The 7,025-nt window shown below is 35.8% G+C and overlaps 1 long non-coding RNA gene across 5 annotated transcripts in view; it reads right to left on the minus strand.

The window, feature by feature from the left end:
- Positions 1-7,025, minus strand: part of LOC140696407 (uncharacterized) — a 131,356-nt gene that overhangs the window by 39,659 nt on the left and 84,672 nt on the right. For 3 of the 5 annotated variants that reach the window (XR_012072715.1, XR_012072756.1, XR_012072704.1), the window contains exon 1: positions 1,928-2,105. The exons of the other annotated variants lie outside the window; for them this stretch is intronic. This is a non-coding gene — a long non-coding RNA (uncharacterized lncRNA). Of the gene's footprint in view, positions 1-1,927; positions 2,106-7,025 lie in introns of those variants that run through there. 5 annotated transcript variants of the gene reach the window in all.

Here is a 7,025-nt window from a genome sequence, read left to right on the forward strand (position 1 = left end):
TCGTCTCTAACTCTCCACCATCCCAATGCATTGTGTCCCTTCTAAGTGATTCCATACTGTTCTATGGTTACTTTTGTTATAGCACTTTCCATGCTAATTAATAATCTCCTGTTACCTTTTTCACCTTTGCAATGTAAGTTTCTTCTTTAAAAAAATCTAACTTGTTTACTATTGTATTTCTGTCACTTAGCACAGTGCCCAGTATACACAGTAGAAGCTAAATGCATTTTATTAATGAACATGATAGAATTTTTGATCATCTGAAAAATAGTTTAAGTTTAGATGAAAGCTGTTTATAACAATTGATTTATCTACGATTTAATAATCGATGACCATTCAGCATTGTGGCCTTAGTCACCGTATTTATTGCTGTCAAATTTTGCCATTGGAATATGGAATGAACAATGAATCCTATTTATTGAAGAAAATGAGAATAAATATAATTTGATTTTTGTTTGGTATGTACTGTAATTCTTTTTAATTACTTCTCTCAGAGCTGTCAGGCTACATAGTGATTTCAGTTAATTAAAATGATTTCAAATTCAGTGAAATTACTTGATGCCTTTAGACATTTCTACCAGATATCTCACATTAAAACAAGAAAAATGAAACTTGAAAGCAAGGCATTCAACACAATAAAACCAGAAATGGAGTCTTATTGTAAGGGATTGTCAATAAGCACTTAATAGTGATTTTACTTATAAAGAGAGGTGAATTGAATTCAAAAGGGAAGTAACAAAAACATGATGAGTTTTCAGGAATAAGCTGTTTTTTACAAGTATATGTGACATATGCCAACATCAGTATATTAACCAAAATTTGGAAATTAAAAACCAGAGTGCCATAACAGTATAGAGTATATACAGTGGCTTCATTAAATGTTGAACATTTGTTAATATCCTTTCCCCTGAAGAAGCAACTCATTATGACTGGGAAACATCAGTAATTTTAACAGACATCAGTAAAACAAAGAAGAATCCTTAGCACACATCGTATCATATTTTTTGCAAATGAAAAATTTTAAAAGTGGGTTTCATTGACATTTGGCTGGCCACCATTTCTGCTGTAGAGAGTATAATCTTTAGAACTTATCAATTAGCATGTGTTAGGCTGAAAAAGATGATGTATGTATGAGAAAGATTCTAATATTCCAAGAATCAGCAGTGCCATAACATCAGATTTGGGGCAACCCCAAGTATTATTTAGTTCATTCTCTCACACCTTTTCTCAGAACCATCCTGTACTCATATTTTAGGTCTCCAGAACTGAGCTGCTAACATACCCCATTATTTATCTGAAAGCAAGAAAGCCTTTCTTCATATTTCACATAAATCCCTCGTTTACACGTGATGTTATCACACCGTAACACATGAGTTATATTGGTATGACATGCCCTATGGCCTTCTGTGAGTTTCAGGATGATAAATCTGCTAAATAAATAGAATGTTCCTACTCCATTACACACACTGCAGCAGACTGTTTCCTTCTTAGAATGGACTCCAGAACAGTGACTCCCAAAGACCCAAACATGGGTTAAAGTTAGTGTCAGCAAAGCCAAGGGTAAACTGGGAAAATATAGTAGAGTTTCATGGAGAGAATTTTTTTTGAGACATTTTGTTAATTTAAAGGAATATTCTTTAAGATAGTGTTTTTCCTCTTTGGGTTACTTAATAGATCTCTTAATTTTAGAAATGATGATGAAAGTATATAGTATTTTTGTTGTTTTCAGTTACCGTATTTGGGGAAAAATGATCAATTCAATGCCAATTCATTAATTAAAATTTTTTTTCACATTATAAAATACTCAATTTGGAAACTGCTGTTTTACAATATGACTTGGCAACATGAACTACTTTAAAGTAAGTTAATTTTTAGATCAAAAATTTGTATTTTATATATATAAACATGCACATGCAAATATACATACATATTTATATAATTACGGCAGAAGATTCTTCATCAAGCAAAGATCACTTAAAAAGATCTAAGATGACAGAAACCTAACTCATCTCGTACTTTCTATTACTCATTATTGTCTAATAACAATTTCTTCCAGTTTGAGTTTGGAACTCTCCTAGTCTGTTTTACAATGGGTGCTGCTCAAGTCCTCCGTCTGCCTATTTCTCTTTGGAGGTAAGATCTTATTCTCTCCTAACTAGAAAAGTCATCTCTCAAAGAACTTCCAATTCACTGTTTTCCTAGCACCACTGAGTACCTATTGTGTGCCAGACCCTGGCCAGGTCCTCAAAATTCTGTTACACTAAGCTTCACACCACAGGAAAAAGAAAGGGCAAAACTTTAATTTGTCTCCAGTTTGATCTTACAAGGAAATGGATGCTTTTTCCATGATTATTTTCTCCCCAGGAGAAAAGAATGTGAGGCAGGATTCATACGTCTGTCTTAGAAACACACCATGGAATTTTTCTCAGCTTTTTCCTTGATTCCCGATCAGTTATTCATTACACAATTATAGGAAAATATACATTTCTTTTTCTGAAGATTACAGGTCAATCAGCGGGGAACGAAAGCGAATTCTTACTCAAAGAAGGCTCTTGAAATGTTTTCCGTAAGATGCCTGTGGAAATACATAGGCATTTCCCAATGGTGACACTATGAAGTATTCTCCAGCTTAATGACCGCCTCCCAGCCGTGGACTGTCTCCATCTTCCGTATCAGTAGGATGACTTTACACCCTTGTACTGTTGCTCATTCATTTAACCAATACTTACTTCATGCCCATGATATTCTAGTCACTGTGTTTGGCACAAGAGATAACAAGGAGTGAATGATATAGACAGGGAACTTACTGCAAAGATCAACATGCAGGAAAAAATAGAGGAAGGCTAGTTAGCTGGTCGTTTGTACATGTTTTTAAAATTTTGGTAGAGGTATTTAAGGTTGTCCCCAAGTAATCTTGTTTGGTGGGTACTCCTTATTAGGCTTCGTCTTCAAATCTACCCTCTTCATCTCATGCTTCACTTCCCCGGTGCTTCTGCTCCTCCCGCTCTGGTTTTGGAAATCGGTCTGCCCTTTCCTGGTACCATATCCCGAGTTCATTTTCCCCACCAGGCCCTGGTTCCCATTTCCATGGAAACTGCCAATACCTAAGAAGCTTCTATCAATCCAAGTCTTATGCAGAAATCTATTTATAAAATAGATAAAAGCACAACTCTGCCTGAAATGTTGAAGGGTGAGGGAGCTCGGGGGGATCACTTTGCCTATCAAGGGCTGCAAATCACCATGAATTTCATGATAAAGTCTGATAAGTCAAAATGCATTAGGAGGACCTCTAACAAATACACAGGTTCCTTTTAGAAGGGTTTGCTGAGTATCAAATACCCAGTGGTTTTTCAATAATTCTAAATAATGCATCCCTGTAAAGAAATAACATATATGGAACTCCCATGTATAAAACAGATTAAAGCAGTAGCCCATTCATTTAAGTTCATTTTAAAGCTCAAATACACATTACTTTTAAAGACAATCAGTGAGAAAAGCAGGGCCATCTCCATGAGCACAGGAATTTGAGACTGAGACTTATAAATGGCTGCTGTAGTTTTATTCTACTTCTGCATCATTTTATTTCTCTTCTCTTTCTGCTTCCTTTCTCCTTATCCTCCTGCTCTTCCTCCTTTTTTTCTTTCTTTTTCTCTGTGACTCTCTTTCTCTCACACACTCTTTTTCTCTGTGTCTGTGTATGATTGACATATAATAAATTGCACACATTTGAGGTATATAATTTGGCAAGTTGTGACATAGGTATACACCTGTGAAACCATCATCACAATCAAAATAATATACATGTCCATCATCCAGAAATGTTCTCTTGTACACCTTCATAATCCCATTCTTGCCCTTCCCCTATTCCCTGCCTTATTCCCAAAGAAACACCAATCTGCTTTCTGTCACTATAGATTACATTTTCATCATTAGTTAATTCCTTTTTATGCTGGGTAATATTCCATAACTTTTAATCCATTCACTTCTTCTGTTTAGACATTTGGTTTGTTTCCAGTTATTGACTATTGTAAGCAAAGCTAATTGGACATCAACGTATAGATATTTGTATGGCATATGCTTTTATTTCTCCTGGGTAAATAGTTAGGAGTGGAATGAATGAGTCTAAGGTTAGACATATGTTTAACTTTTAAAGAAACTGTCAACCTGCTTTCCAAGTTGTATCATTTTACATTCCCACCTGAAGTATAAGAGAGTTCCAATTTCTCTACAATTGGTATTTTAATTTTAACCATTCCAATGGGTGTGCAGTGGTGCCTTGTTGTGGTTTCAGTTTGCATTCCCTTAATGACTGATGAAGTTGAGCACCTTTTCATGTGCTTATTCACCATATGTACTTTGGTCGAATTTCTGTTCAAATATTTTGTCCATTTTTTTTCTGTTCCTCTCTATCCTTTATTACTACTCAGAGTTTTAAAAAAGAAATTCTGGATATATTATATGCGTTATCTGCAAGTATTTTCTTCAAGTAGTTTTTGTCTTTTCGTTCTCTTACAAGGGTCTTTCAAAGAACATAAGTTCTTAACTTTGATGACGTCTAGTTTATCAGTTTTTTTCTTTTATGGATAACACTTTTTGCTAGCATTCCTTGGTGTGTGGCCTCTTTCCATCTACAAAGCCAGCAATGGCTGGCTAAGTCGTTCTCTGATACTGATTCTCTTTCCTCCCTCTTGTATTTAAAGACACTTGTGATTACATTGGGTCCACCTGGATAATCCAGAAAAAACTCGTTGTCTTGAAGTCGGCTGATTCGCATCCTCAGTTCCATCTGCTAACTACTTCCCTTTTTCCATGTGAGGTAACACAGCCCCATGTTCCAGGTATTAGGAGGTGGACATCTTTGAGGGACATATTATTCGATGTAACACAGGAAGGATTGTGAATCCTTCCATTTAATGATTCTGCTTTGTTTTATAAGACCTTAAGATTTCCCTTTCTCTTCTTTTTCTCTCCATCTCCCAATTTCCCAAGGGAAGTTCTCACTTACATTTTGCCTTTTTTCTCTCCCAGAAGTTATGTGTTTCAAAGATTCCCTTTTACAACATGCCTGTGTCTCTTTATCTTGCATCTTTGAAGTCTTTTTCCTGTAGTCCTTGCTCTGATGTACCTGGATACTTTTACAATATTTTCTATTTAGACTGGACTTAATCTTTTTGGTGACAATTTTAGATCTACTTTGGACTCCGTCCCTTTTCTGTCCTTTCCACAATTTTTCTCAGTCTGCCTTTGCTTGCCCTAAAATGTCTCTGTATAATTAGGCTGGGGCTGGCACATGAAAGACACACTCAGCTATTTTTTTTATTCATAGCTATTTTGAAATTTTAATACTCTCTGTTCTCAAGTTCTGCTGAATACATGGTTTTTGTGTAGATATACTTCCCATTTTGTATCATTTTTGGAGGAAGTATTAGGGATCTGGTAACTACTCTGTTGCCATCATATTAAGTTACCCACAAATTCTACCTTTTGTTTTGATTTCACAATATTGAGAAAATACTTCATCAGACAGAGAAGTACTTGTAAATGGTAGTCTTTTTTTACTAGCTCATGTTCCAAATTTGGGATACCTTTTCTTTTAACTGGTCCTGAAGCTTAAGAAAAAATAGAAGGATTTTTTTTTTTAAAGTGAATTCTTTGACAGCATGTACCAACTGTTTAGTTGTTCTTAGCTGATATTAGCCAACTTGGAAGTTGTCAAAAAACCTTAGCCAGTTTGAATCTTGACTGTTTTGGGGACATTTCAAAAGTACTTTTAATTTTGAGATATTACTTCTTTTTTTCTAACATTAGATACATCAGTGCCTTGTAGTTCCTTATAAAGGTGCTGATCCTTTGTTTGTGAGACAGGTAACCACTGAAATGTTTGATCAGAAGAATGATTTTTTATATGAACAGAATCACTCTGGGTGCTGTGTTTGGGGATAAAATGTGGGAGGTATGGCCTGAAACAGAAGACCACTGAAGTATCTGTTGTAATGATACCATTAAAAGAAAATATGGGGTCTCATAGTAGCTATGGAGTGGGTGGATGGTCAGATTCTAAATATATTTTGAAGACAGAGCTTACAGGATTTCACCTGAGATTGGATGTGATGTTTGAAAGATGTTAAGAATGATTCCATGATTTTTGGTTTGAATAGATGGAGAGTATGAAAGGGTAATCTGGATAGGAATTTATTTTTGGAATATTAAGACTGAGGTGACTATAAAACATCCAGAGGAATTTCAAGTAGGCAGGTAAATATATAGATCTGGGATCTGAGAGAGAGGGGTCTAGGATGGAGTTATAAATACTGGAATCATTAGCATATAAATTGTTTTTAAAGCCATGAGACTGGGTAAGATCATTAATGTAGTGAGTTGAGAGAGAAGGAAGTCTGAAGACTGAGCTGTGGTATTAAGAGATTGGGGAGATGAGTAGAGAATAGCAAAGGAGATCATAAAGTAGAAAGAAAACTAGTGGAGTGTGAGATCCTAGAAGCCAAATGAAGAGGGTGCTTCAGGGAGGAGAGAGTAACTCGATGTTTCTAATGCGGTGGATAGATCAAGGAAATGACCATTGAATTTAGTGACCTGAAAGTCATTAGTGGCCTGTCAAATGTAGTTTCAGTAAAGCAGTGGAGTGAAAACATTACTTGAGTTCAAGAGAGACTGGGAAGAGAACTGGCTGCAGCAAGCATACACAACACTTGCAAAGCTTTTCCCACATGTTGTAATGGGTATAAAGCAATGTCATGAAGCTGGATGGAGAAGTGGACCAAAGGGTGTTTTTGGTTTTCTTTCTGCTTTAAATGAGGAATATTACAACATGTTTGTATCTCTGTGGGAATGATTCAGTAGAGAGGAGAAACTGATGATACAGAGGAATTTGTGGATCAATGGTCTTGAATAGAGATAAAGGGATAGGATCTAGTTCACAAATAAAGATAGAAGCACTGATGTCACCCCTGTTAATGAGGAGAAAGCAGAGCAAATAGGCAGGTAGATGACAGTAGGTGAATAAACGG

This window comes from Vicugna pacos, chromosome 1 (genome assembly GCF_048564905.1).
Source record: "Vicugna pacos chromosome 1, VicPac4, whole genome shotgun sequence".
NCBI lineage: Eukaryota > Metazoa > Chordata > Mammalia > Artiodactyla > Camelidae > Vicugna > Vicugna pacos.